This window comes from Rattus rattus, chromosome 6, assembly GCF_011064425.1.
Source record: "Rattus rattus isolate New Zealand chromosome 6, Rrattus_CSIRO_v1, whole genome shotgun sequence".
Taxonomy (NCBI): Eukaryota; Metazoa; Chordata; class Mammalia; order Rodentia; family Muridae; genus Rattus; species Rattus rattus.
The window spans coordinates 154,784,113-154,797,634 of NC_046159.1; the positions used below are offsets into that span (position 1 = coordinate 154,784,113).

At 49.9% G+C, this 13,522-nt stretch overlaps 1 pseudogene; it reads right to left on the reverse strand.

Moving 5' to 3' along the window:
* Positions 1-13,053: 13,053 nt before the first annotated feature.
* On the reverse strand, positions 13,054-13,205 carry LOC116904766 (annotated as a pseudogene).
* Between the last annotated feature and the right edge of the window lie 317 nt (positions 13,206-13,522).

The window sequence follows — 13,522 nt, forward strand, 5'->3', positions numbered from 1 at the left end:
ACATTTCTAAAATTCCTGGAAGTGGGGAGTGGACAAGGTCACAGGTCAACTCCAGCTTAGGCCTGAAGCAGAAGTGGACATCACTCACTCAGGAGAACAACTGCACCCCTGTCGGGGTAGCAAGGGTTTCTGAGAGCTGCTAGGACACCTGCTCTACAGTGTGAGATACATCCGTGTGACTGGACTTCATGCTGAGGCCTCCTATCTCCTGGAGAAGATGCAGGAACAAGGGCCACCAGCCAAGGAAGTCGGGCTCGCTGCCGCCTGGTTCCCCTCCACACAATCACCTGTTTGAAGGTGCATGGCTCTGCATGGGGGCAGGGGGTGGGGGTCGTGTGGGGATGGGCGCAGGAGGCTTGGATCCACTGCTGCTGACAGCTTGTGGAGCAAGGCAGATGGAGTCCATGTTCAGGTTCAAGGGATGCTGATCATGAACATGGAGAATATGGATGTGACTAAAAACTATCACCACCCCCACACGTGGGTTCTTTCCCTCTGTTTTTTTTTTTTTTTTTTTTTTTTTTTGGTTCTTTTTTTTCGGAGCTGGGGACCGAACCCAGGGCCTTGCGCTTCCTAGGCAAGCACTCTACCACTGAGCTAAATCCCCAACCCCTTTCCCTCTGTTTTAAGTTAGTTTTTACTTTAGTTTCTAATTTGATATGCTTTGGTGTTTTGTATCTGTGTGAGGGTGTCACGTCTGGAACTGGAGTTGTGAGCAGCCACGTGGGTGCTGGGAATTGAGCCAGGATCCTTTGGAAGAGCAGCCAGTGCTTTTAGCTACTGAGCTGTCTCTTAGGCCCCACCCATGGGTTCTAACCCAGGTCTGGGAGCCGGCATTGCTGGGCTCCGGACTGCTGTAGGGCATCATGCTGTACAGGCTGCACTGGGAAGGTTTAGGATGAAAGGATCACCTCAGATTCCGGGTCAGCCCCGGCCCTGCCACAAACAAGCAAACAGCCAAGAGGGTCAGGAGTTCAAAGCCATCTTCATTTACATGGTGAATCAGGGACAAGCCTGGGCTGAGGCCCTGCCTTTTAAAAAGCAAAAATGTATGCTGGGACACAAGCCTTTAAGCCCAGAACCCAGGAGGCAGAGGCAGGTGGGTTTCTGTGAGTTCAATGCCAACCTGGTCTAGACAGCAAGTTCTCGGGCAGCTGGGGATACACAGTGAGACTCTGTAAAGGAGAGAGAGAGAGAGAGAGAGAGAGAGAGAGAGAGAGAGAGAGAGAGAGAGAGAGAGAGAGCTCCTCATCGTGGTAACCCCAGGAAGCTGAGGCAGGAGGATCACTGTGAGTTTGAGACCAGCCTAATTACAGTGAGCTCCGGTGTACTCACTGTACAGAGGACCACTTGTAGGAATGTGTTTTCTCCTCCTGACATTTGGGTTTCTGGGATAAACTTTGTCAGACTTGATGGCAAGTCTGTCTTGATGCACACGTTTAAACACAGCATTCCTAGCACTGACCAGAAGCTTCTGGACCTCCCTTAATCGTCCAGATATGTGAGCTTTGCTTCCTCCCTGGTGTCACTTGTTACCCGTTGCAGTTGGGGTCACAACCCGTTCCTCTGCTCACTTGTGTCTGTTGTCACCTTTTAAAGCATGATCCCAGGTAGGCCGGTGGCCACACCGTGTGATGGCGGACATGCTTGCACGGAGCACTGTGTAACAGCGGCTGACGGCCTGATTCGAAGGCCGAGAGTGAGCACTGGTCAGGGTCCTAGACTGACTAATTGAACTAATTAACCACCACGGGCTGTCCTGCTGGGAAAGTTCCCGAAACTGAAGTCACACGGAACTTCCCCAGTTCCCACTAGTGCCACACACATGCCTTCCTTTCGGAAAGCAGCAAATTCACTTAAAAATAATTCAGGAAAGATTGATGGGGTTTTGGAATTGTACTGAAAAATATGACCTCATTAGTGAGTCATGAGTCGGGGCTGTTAGACGTGCGCGTCTGTGTAATTAGAAGTCAGGGCAGGGAGAGCTAATAACGGCAGGGATTAAAAAATTAAAATACTTTCCCTTTATACTTTCTGGGCTTCGCTGACAGTCTCCTTTTGCAAAAAATCCGGAAACAGATCTCTTTCAGAAAGGCCTTATCAAAGACGGAGTAAGGGGCACAGAACAGGCGCCCACGAGCTGCTCCTGCTTTGCTTTGTATGAGAGTGGAGCAAACACTTGTCAGATTTACAGCGCACAGGGGATGTGCATAGTGGGCCTTTTTTTTTTTTTTTTTTTTTTTTTTTTGAAGGCATTTACCACCTTGTGGTAGTGCACAGAAAAAAGAATGTGCACATGTATTTTAATCCATTCAGTTTCACAATGATTGCTACAATTATTGTTATTTGAGACAGCACGCAGTAGCCCAGGCTGGCCTCAAACCTGTGGCTTCCTGAACAAAGGAACCCAGCAACATCTGGGTCTGGGGACCTGGCTCACTGGGCGGCAGTGCTTCTGCTGGAAGCCGGGCAGCCCAGGTTTGATCCTCTAAGCCCATGTCGCCTGTTGCTCACACTGCAACCCAGACGTCCTCCAGCAAGGAGAGAGATGGAGACAGGACTTACCGGAAGCTCATGGGCCAAGCAGCCGAGGGCAGTAGAACAGCAGAAACAACGAGAAAGACTCCACCTCGAAACGAGATGGAGGATCTGGAGCGGGGGCTCAGCCGTTAAGAGCAATTGTTCTTTTGGAAGAAGAAGGTTCAGTTGTCAGTATCCACACGGCAGCCCCCGACCACTCCTAACTCCCAGGACAGGACTCATCTGCTCCTAACTCCCAGGACAGGACTGCTGTGTATTCACACACATAAAATAAATCTAAAATGCCCCCAGCCCCGTGTGTCCTGAAAGTCTAACTGCACAGGTTTTTAAAGATGTATTTATTTCATGTATGTGAGTACCCCTCTCTCTCTCTCTCTCTCTCTCTCTCTCTCTCTCTCTCTCTCTCTCTGTTACCTGAGACAGGGTCCTCCTGTGTGGCCTAGGCTGTCCTCAGACTCCCATCCTGCCTTTTCATGAGAGCTGTGATGACAACCACGTCCTCCAGGCCTTGCTTAGTCTTTTTCAAATAACTTAATTGTTGGCTTTATTCACTTTCTCGATTTTTCTTTCTGTTTGAGTGGCTCACGATTTCCTTCTGCTCCACTCTGCGTTCCCGATCCTCCTGTTGTACTTTGAGGCAGATGCTCCAGCCGTGAGCTTCACCCTCTAACGCAGTACCTACAGTTGGGTACCCCCCAAATGCTGCAGCTGCATCTCACCGGTTTTATATGGGATAAAAGGAACCTTCGCATCCCGTTTTCGGGGTCCTGTGAGAACCCGTGCACACATGGATATGACATTGGTTAATTGTACTTTGAACTCGCGCTGTGCACAGCAACTCTTTACTTCCTGGGTAAGCACATAAATGAGCTAAGTTTCAGCAAAAGAGGGAGAAGGGTCAGAGGGCGTTCTTACACGCTGCAGCAGGAGCAGCAGGCTTGCGCTGGCGAAACAGCCGCCTGCCTAGTTTAGCCTTCCATTTTTCCTTCCTTCTTCCCCATACCTTCCTCTCCCCTCCTCTCCTTGAGCTGGTGTCTCATGTAGTCCAGATTCTGTTCAAGGATGACCTTGAATTTACAATCCTCCTGCCTCCACATCCCTAGGGCTTGTGTGTCCTTGATCGCATGTGTGGTCGGGCCACGCCTGCACCAGTGACAGTTGTGAAGCCGGAAGAGACCCACATCCACCCCCGGAGCACGGCCCAGCACTGAGCCCAGTCGCCTGTGGAACGACTCGGAATCAATGCACATCGTCACAGGACCGTGCCTCTCTTCTTTCTTGTTTTCTTTCCTCGATTCTCTTCAACCTCCTTCCCTCCCTGCATCCTAAATTTTTATTTAACTCATATATAGTTTAAGACAGGGTCTCACTGTCCAGCCCTGGTTGGCTCAGAAATTGGTACTAGACCAGGATGGTCTTGAATTCCCAGAGATCTGCCTGCCTCTGCCTCCCAAGTGCTGGGATTAAAGGTGTGCACTACCAAGCCTAGTTGGCCTGATTCCCTTTTTTGATACAAGGTCTTGTCTAGTTTAAGTTGGCCTGGAAGTCACTGTGTAGTTCAAGGTATCTTCTGCTTCAATATCCTCTGGCTTCTGCTTCCCCACAGCACGTGCTTCCACACCTAGGGCTGGGAACCACAAGGGGATTCTGGGTGAGCCATCGCACTGCTGGCACTGGTGGGGCCTTTCCTGTATGGAGGTGGGAACCTTCATCACTTCTTTTCTCCCCTTGACACACAGGGTGGAAGGAGCCTGTGCGCGCGGGCTGAACACTCTGTAACTGCCCAAATGGCTCGTTAAGCCTTTTGCATTCCTTGCTGCATTTGTAATCTGCCTGACTTTTTTTTTGGAGACAGTCTATTGATTGAGTTTTGGGGGTTCAGAAACCAAGGCAACCAGATATTTGCTTTATTAGTGTAGTGGGTACTTCGTAGAACCATCCCCAGTGTTTCTGCATCTAAAAAATGACAGGGAGTTGAAATTTTATCTTCCACAGCTTTAAGCTTGCTTTCCCCTTCCTCCCGTTTTCTTCCGGTCTGGGTCTATGTGGTGTGAATGGAACCTGGCACCAGGTGTCTCCTCCCACCCCTCTCCACTGGACTGAGGCAGAGTCTCTCCGGAAGCCAGTTTGCCTTTGGATCCTATCTTTGCCCCCTGAGGGTTGCTGGGGTTAAAGGTGGCTGTCGTGCCTGCCTAGCTTTTATGTGGGTTCTGCAAATCTGAACTTTAGTCTTTATACCTGCACGGTAAGTGAGTTGCCCACTGAGCCCGAATTTTAGCAGGCAGGGGAGATGTATCACTGCACACTCAGAGGCTAGCACACCAAGAGCTCAAGGCTAGCCTCAGCTACACGTGAACTTGAGATTAGCCTGGGGAAGGTGAGTCTTGCCCCAAAATGAATTCCTCCCACTTCAAAACCCCCTACTTTTAGACTGTGCTACTGTCTAGCCTGGAAGGTGTAGCTAATTATTATCTGGATTATTTATCTCTGAGGGCTCTCTCGGCAGGGAACTGCCTGTAACTCCTGTATTAAGGAGTCAGAGACAGGGTGGGGGGTGGGAGGGTGGGGGTGGAGGGGTGGGGTGGGAGGCAGGATTGACTGCAAGTTTGATGCCTGGTTTGTCTCTGAAACTTGGCCATTAACAAAAAAAAAAAAAAAAAGGAAAAGGAAAAGGAAACTCTCTTTACAGAATTTAATAGTTGAGAACGATAGGTGGGGGAAGTCTTTCTGAACCCCAAGACGGGGGAGCATGGGAGTGGGGTGCAGGAGTGCTGTGGGTCTTAAGCCATGTCATGTGACCTCTCCCTTATTTGGAGAAGGCTATGAGGTAAGTAAAGGTAGGGCATCTCTGGCCTTTTGAAGACCACAACAGCACTCCAGCAATCACGCCAGAGAGCATGCTGGGTTTACTAGAAAAAAGCTGGATTTTGTCAAGGCAGCAAAACGATCTCTCGCCCTCCTTGGGGGGTAGTCAATTGTGGAAGGTAGGAGACCAGGGGCAGAGAGCTTTCTCTGGGAGGGCCCCTCCCTAAAGGCTTCCAGGAAACTGGGAGAGGAAAATCCCTAGATTGTTAAAGTGGTTGCACACAAGTTAAAAAATTTCTCAGACATTTGGCCTTTTCTGTTTGCCGAGCTAACAATATAAAACTTATATTTGTAATGGAATTGTTACTGTTTGTTTAATTTTGTTTTGTGTGTGTGTGTGTGTGTGTGTGTGTGTGTGTGTGTGTGTGTGCATGTGTGTCCCATGGCATGGCATGTGTGTAGAAGCCAGAGGACAACATGTGACAATTGGTTCTCTCCTTCCACTCTGTGGGTACAAGAGCCTGGACATAGGTCATGGGGCTTGACAGCAAGTGCCTTTAACAGCTGAGCCATCTCACTAGACTTTTTCTTGCTTTCACTCCACATGGGCCTGGAATCAGTCTCGGACTGGCCCCAAAGTCGTGGCAATCCTGCCTCAGCCTCCGGAGTGCTGGATCATTTTACCCCTACGGTCTTAGAGTTAGCACTGCCTCTAGTGGCTGCTCTGTCAGCACCACAGCCGCAGGCACAGCCGGGTAGGTGAGCCGTGAGGGAAGAACAGGTGGGGCGTCCTTTAGGACTTTAGGTGACGGCCTGAGCTGAGCACCCTCTTCTCTGTGGTACTTCTGTGACTTTCTTCTAGGGCTGAGACCTGCCTGAGGAGAGGGCTTGCATAGATGAGGGAGCCCCAGGTCCAATCCCATTATCCCAAGGTAACGGCTTGATTGGAAAGTAAAGCGGGCTGGCTCTGGTGCACACACCCTTAACCCTGGCTCCCAGGAGGTCCAGGCAGCAGATCTCTAAGAGTTCAGTCTTATCTACATAGCAAAGCTCTGGGCCAGCCAGAGCTACACAGTGAGAATTTGCCACCCTGCCCCTAAGAAAAAACAAAGTCAGAAATAATAAGGTAAGTATAACATTCCTTATCTCAACTTATTTAAAGGGTAAGGTGTAGCTGGGCAGTGGTGGCAGAGGTAGGTAGACCTATGAGTCTGAGGCCAGCCCAGGCTACAGAGTGAGTTCCAGGAGGGCCAGCCTAGGCAAGGCTAGTCTTCGATACACGATACAGTTGGCCTCCATGACACCCTGTTTCTAAAAACTAGGAAATACAGATTTTTTTTTTTTTTTTGGTTCCTTTTTTCGGAGCTGGGGACCGAACCCAGGGCCTTGCGCTTCCTAGGCAAGCGCTCTACCACTGAGCTAAATCCCCAACCCCTGTTTCTAAAAACTAAAACCAATTTCTCTAGTTGTGTGAATTTCTAGAACATAAAGTAGCCTTTATTAAAAGGTTCTTCCTTCAGGGGCTAGGGAGGTGGCTCATTCAAGGACACTTTTGGGGCACAGTCCCCCTTGCACAAAGACCTAGAAGAGGATGTCTACTCCAAACTACGTTTCCTGAGCCATCACTGCACAGCTCATCCTTCTGACTACCTCCAGCCTGTGGAAGCCACTCACCACAGGACAGATGCTCGTGGGGTACCTACTAGGATTTGCCACATGCCTTAACAAAGGGCTCACCCCCACCGCGAGGGGCGCGGCGGTACAGAGTAGAGACTTGTGGGTGGGGTGGGAGTTGGAGCACGGAGCTGTCTCTCCGTGTGCCACACAGAGCTCAGGCTCCACCCGCTTGTCCCATCTCCAAGACCTGGACTCAGAGGGCAAGAGATAACAAGTTTTTTTGGTTTTTTTGTCTTCCTTTTGGCATTTTCTCCAGGCAGGCTCTCACTGTACAGCCAGGTTGACCTCAAGCCTGAGGTGCCATCTTGTCTCGGTCTCCCTAACGCTGGGCCGTACCCGATGCAGGTGGGAGATACCACAGTCAGCTCAGCACCATCCGGAGAATGCTCTCGCTGTCAGTCAGTAGACACTCCGATGCGTGCCTACAGCACCTGGGAGGTAGAGGCAGCGGCCCCTGCCCTCAGGTTCATCCTCAGCTAAATTCTCAGCCAGCACGGGCCGTATACAAACAAAGAAACAAAGTTTGAGGACTCTCTCAATGGTGAGCCTTTTAGGCTAGATTTAGAATGCTCAGTGGACACAGTTGACTCTTGGGTCTCTAGCTGTGGTTATACCTGTTATTTCCAAGTGACTGCGATCCCTGTCCCCAATCTGCTGGAAGAAAATGGCCAACACGGGATGAAGTGGGAATTCGGGGATTGGAAAGGGAGGGACCCTGAAATCATGGCACAGTGCAAACTGAAGGCTGAGAGCCCTTGGCTTGTGGGCTGGGAGACGCAGCAGGGCCACGCCGTTGCGGGGAACGTGGCCTCTGTTAACTGCTTACCTTCAGAGAATGTTTCTGATTCGTTGGGAAAGGTTTCTGGGTTTGCATGCTCTGGTTTACCAGTGGGAGACCTGCCCCAGAGGGCCTGGGGCTGGGCCACACTGATGAATGTGGTTAGTACAATTTTCATTTTATGCCACTCCCTAGAGCACAGGTCTAGGAAGGAGGGCTGTTTGTTTTCTTCCCTGATGACATTTTTATGTTAGATGCTCAGATCAAAATGAAGAAGACGTAACCTGTAATCCCGTATTTAAGAGACTGCAGGAAGATTTTGTGTCTGAGCCAACCTGTGCTACATAGTGAAGCTCTGCTAAAAAACAACCAAGGAAGAATAAGGAAGGGGTGGGGGGCACGGGAGAGTAGGGGACACACTTGGTGTCAGTGTGTGAGGAAGGGCATTGAGTTGAGCTTTGTAATACCACGGGGATTACAACAGGTATTGCTCTGCTTCTTGTAACGTGCTTCTTGGGGCTGGGGCTGGGGCTGGGGCTGGGGTGGGGGTGGGGCTCAGCTGTGGGGATAGCCTCAGTGTAGCACATGAATTCTCCAGGTCTGACTTTGGGCACCACCTCCTTGAGGAGGGCCCATTGTGTGAGTGTGACCACATTACCACCATTGAGCCCTGACAATCACGGCCAGCCCTGAATCCAGGCTGGGTTACCCTGTAACGAAACCCCACTGAGAAGTCACAATGGAGAGGTTCAGCTGGGATTTCATATCTTGACTTAGTTATCTGGATCTGTGCCTTAACCATGGACTGCACTGTTAACCACCTACGTTCACACAAAATGAGATTACTTTCAACTAATTAATTTTTTACTATTTCTGCAAATAAATTACCTGGCTTGCTAATCTATGCCTTTTAAAATTATTTTTCAGGCTGATAGAAAATCATTTTATTTCAACAGTGGCAGCCAGAGAGATCTTTGAGATCACAAGGAAACCCGCTGTGCCCAGAGGAGAGTCCAGGGTCAGGGTGACTCCAAGTCACATCAGTGTTCCTTCTTCTTGGACACCCCAACAGTTCCCAGGGAGCAGGCTAGGCTTGCAGAAGAACGGAGGGCGGGCAGTTGGCCAGGCAGCCAGAGAGCTGGGAATATTCCCATATACTCAATCTGGAGGATGGAAGGAAGCCTTCCGTCCTGGTGCCCATGCCAGGGCTACCAGGACTCCTGCTTCTGTAGCAGCAGCCATTCCCCAGCCTCCACGCCCAGTCCCACCCCAACCCCTACCACCCAGCTTAACCAGGCCTCTTATATTAGGATAGGATCATCTGTAACTGTCATACTTTGTAATAAAACTATAGTCTGTTCTCCTCCTCAGAGAGTCCATACTCCCTATATATAGTCAGTCCTGAGGAAGACCGGCCGCTCCCCCTCCCCTGAGGCGATCCATTCTACTTGAGGCACTGCTTCTCAGCAAAGCCTTTGTGTGACACTAACCTCAAAGTGACAGTGATAAAGTTCGGATAAAACAGCACCGCTCAAGTTCTTCCTTAGTCTTTGTCTGAATTTTTGAATAGGGTCTCTTGTGGCCTAGGCTGGCCCTGGACTCACTCTGTAGCTCAGGCCAGCCCTGGCCTCACCAAGCAGCTATGGCACTCTGACTCCCAGGTGCTGGGATCACAGCCATGTACCGCCAAGCCCAACCTCTTCCAGTCTTGTCAGACTTGACAAACCAAGATTGACTTAGCCAGGCCTCGTATTGGATGTATGCAATCGCAGACCCCAGGGAGACTGACCCAGAAGGATTTGTGATTTCAAGACCTGCCTGCACCACAGAGTGAGTTCAAGACCAGCAACTTCATGACACTGTCTCAAAATACACTTTAAAAGGGGGGCTGAACCAAATGCCTGGGGTGGGGCGTTGAGATGCCTTGGAGGTCAAGGCTTGATGAGCAAAAGTAACCGCCTGAGTTTGACCCGACTCCAGGCAGAAGGACATACCAGACCCTGAATAGTGACCCCACACAAACATTCAAAAACACAGAAATCAAACATTTAAGAGGGCTCACAACCAGCTCAGTAGTTGAGAACTTGCCTGGGTGTGCAGAGCTCTGGTTCATTCGAAGAATTAGGGGAGGAAAGGAAAAAAGAACAACATTTTGCTGTTTGTTTAAGATAAGGTCTTGGAGCTATCTAGATAGCTTGATAGGTAAAGGCATTTGCCATGGAGCCCGCCGGCCCAGCCCGAGGGATTCCCGGAACTGTAACAGGGAGGAGATAACCAGTTCCTGAGCACTGACCTCTGACCTTTGCACGGGACCTGTAATGTGTGCCTCCTACCAAAATAACCTTAAAAAAGAAGAAAACGGGCATTACTCAGGCCAGCCTAGGAAACGCCCTCTGAGGCCGAGGGAGGCCTTCAGTCTCTGATCCTTCTGTCTCTTCTTCCCAAGGGCAGGGACTGCGCTGTGCAGCAAGCCTGGTTCAGACCATGCTGGGATTGAACCCCAGGCCTTGAGCATAGTAGCCAGGCAGAGAGTAAAGGAGCTACATCTCCAGCCCACTATTCTGGAGCTTTGAGAGCGAGACGGGGACGTGATTTTATACACGCAAAGGTCACTTTGACAATATAGGCTGCCTTGTAACTAGTGGCTGTCTCCTTGTGGTGGGGAAATGAGAGTTTTAAATTTTTCTTTTAGTCTACTTATGTTTCTCTCTAAATCCAACATAAGAATTTAGTGACAGGAGAATGTCATTTGTAAACAGAAATGTGTAAGCAGAACACTTTGGGATGAAGAACCTACTGGGACTAAGAGGAAAAACAGTCCTGGTCTCTTGGTACCTTAAGGTCCACAGGGGTGGGCAGGGCTTGGGAACGCTGTGATTATAGCTTACACTTATCGTTACAGCAGAATTCCCAACATGCTGCAATGTTTTCTGTGAGGAGGCTGTTGCTGAGGGAATTGTAAGGAGAAATGGCTTTTTGTTTTTTCTTAAGTTTGTGCTTGAAAGTCTGAGACCCAAGTGTGGACTGTCTGGAGAGGAATTGGGGTACACTGTGATTTTGCTTGTGCCCAGTCTATCGAAAGGGCCAAGAAGTTTGAAGCTTAACAACCTCCATGTCTACTCCCTCTATGGGGACAGACGGGTCCTCAGGCAAATTGTACTTTGTAAGGAGATGTGGTTGGCCTGGGCTGCCAGACAAAGGGGTCTGGTGCACTGGTAGCTCAGCGTAGACACCAGGAGAGGGCTGATGGCAGTTCTCTGGAACAGCCTGAGGCAGCAGAACACACACACACACACACACACACACACACACACACACACACACACACACACACACACACTGTGCTATTCTAAAGCTCTCCCAGTGCACTGGCTGGCCTGAGTGAGAGAGACTTGCTTAACTCTTCTCTTGGCCCAAGGCTCCTCTTACCCAGTCTGGGTCTCTGGACCGTGGCATTGTACACTAGCATTAATCCCAGCAGGCAGAAAAAAACTGTCTTGAAAAACCAAAAACAGAGAAAAGTGTGTGCGTGCATGTGTGTGTGTGTGTGTGTGTGTGTGTGTGTGTGTGTGTGTGTGTACATGTGAAAGTCCAAATATAATAACTTCTTTTTGAGACATGGTCTCCTGGAGCACAGGCTGGCGTAGAACTTGATATGCAGCAAAGGCTTCAGCCACTTAAGCACAGTAACCTGGTGTTACTGTGTGGTACATCTTTGATCTTAGCACTTGGGAGGCAGAGGCAAGTGGATCTCTGTGAGTGGGATGTGTGAGTGAATTCTAGGCTGGCAGAGTTACACAGTGAGACTCTCTCTCTCTCTCTCTTACACACACACACACACACACACACACACACACACACACACACACACACACACACACACACTGGAAGGAGAAGAAGGTGAGGAGAGATTAACCAGGGCTGAAGAGGTGGCCCAGCAGTTGAGAACACTTGTTGCTTTTCAAGAGGATCCAAATTTGGTTCTTAGCACCCTTGGCAGGAGGGCTCACAACCAACCATCTATCCATCTATAACCTGGTTCTGGGGGATCTAACACCTCTGACTTCTAAGGGCAACCACACTAGTACACACACACACACACACACACACACACACACACACACAAATAAATCTTAAGTCAGCTAACTGATCAAGCTTTCAAAGGACTAATTATCCCTTCCATCTCTTTACCGTGGTTTAAGGTGAACTCACCTTCCTGTGGGTGGTCCCACTTTCCTGACAGCTCAGCTGGAATGTTCCATCTCCAATCAGAGGTTCCATTGTCTTGATCAGAAGGATGTGCTCAATGGGCCTTGCTGGATGCTCTCACACTAGCGATGCTCTGGCACAAGATGTCTTAGCAGACGAGCCCACTGACAGCTGTTTCCCACTAGGACTGACCACCCATTGGCCAGGAAACCAGCATCTCTGGCTTGGGCTTCTCCACAACCGTGGTCTCTTCCTCACTCTGGCATCTTCCCTCTACTCTTCTCCCTCTCTGTCACTTCCTGAGCCCCTGTTCACTCCGTTCACATTTATTTTAACTACCTGTACAAATGCCAGATTTCAGGCCGAGCACAAGACACGAAGGCACTTCATCACCCGGGCAGGCAAGGGGCTGCCTCTCGTCAGACAGATAAAAGAGTTCTGGGGTGCGCGTTCCACAGTTCCATCACAGGGACTAAGGAGCCCACCATGGGATGTATGTCTGAGGAAGTGAAAACCTAACTGGGGACCAGCAGCAACAGGTGAATTCTGACGGCATTGTTCACAGAGTTTGTTAATGGGGACTGAAGCCGGGTTCATGCATGAGAAACATGTTCCTTGCCACTGGTCCCAAGGGCATCATATCAAATGACCAAGCTAGGCTGGGAAGACTGAACAGGTGGATGTTTGCCGCAGAAGCCTGATGACCCAAGTTCGGATCCCTCACCCCGTGGAAATGCTCCATGTAGTAGTGTGCATTTTACTCCCAGGATCCTACTGGAAAGTGGGAGGTAGAGTCAGGAGAATTACATGGACACTCTGAGGCCAGCAAGTTTGTATACAGCAGTGACAAACAAGAGAAACTCCTCTTCAGCTGAAGCTGAAAGAGAGGCAGGGCACCTGAGGTCACCCCTGACCTCCTGTGTGTCACAGAAAGCGTGTGCCCTCATAAGACACATACACAGACGCATCGTAAGCACATACACAGTCACAAGCAGGTTTTCTTAGATTTATTTGTGGGTATACATGGTTTTATTTGTTTTAAATAGGGAAGAGCGGGACACAGTACCCCACTACCACAAATTATGCAGCAGGGCTTGCTGTGTTTGGGGGGTTGCAGGGACGGTACAAGCAGAGTGCACTGGCTTCACCCCAGGAAAACCTTTGAGATCATGGCATCTTCTCACCAGGTAATACTCGAGTTGAACACTTGCCTGTGTTTATCTAAGCGCACCATGTGCATGTCTGTGCCGTGGAGGCCAGAAGAGGGCGTCAGATCCCCAGAACTGGAGTTACAGATGAGTGAGTCATGATGTGGGTGCTGGGGGCTGAACCCAGATCCTGTGTGAGAACGACTGGTACTCTTAGTCATAGAAATTATCACGCCTTTAATTCCAGCGCTCGGGAGGCAGAGGCAGGCAGAACTCCGTGAGAGTTTGGTCTACAAAGAGAGATCCAGGACAGCCAGGGCTACCATAGAGATGAGAAATGCACTGGAGAGAATTAATACTAGAT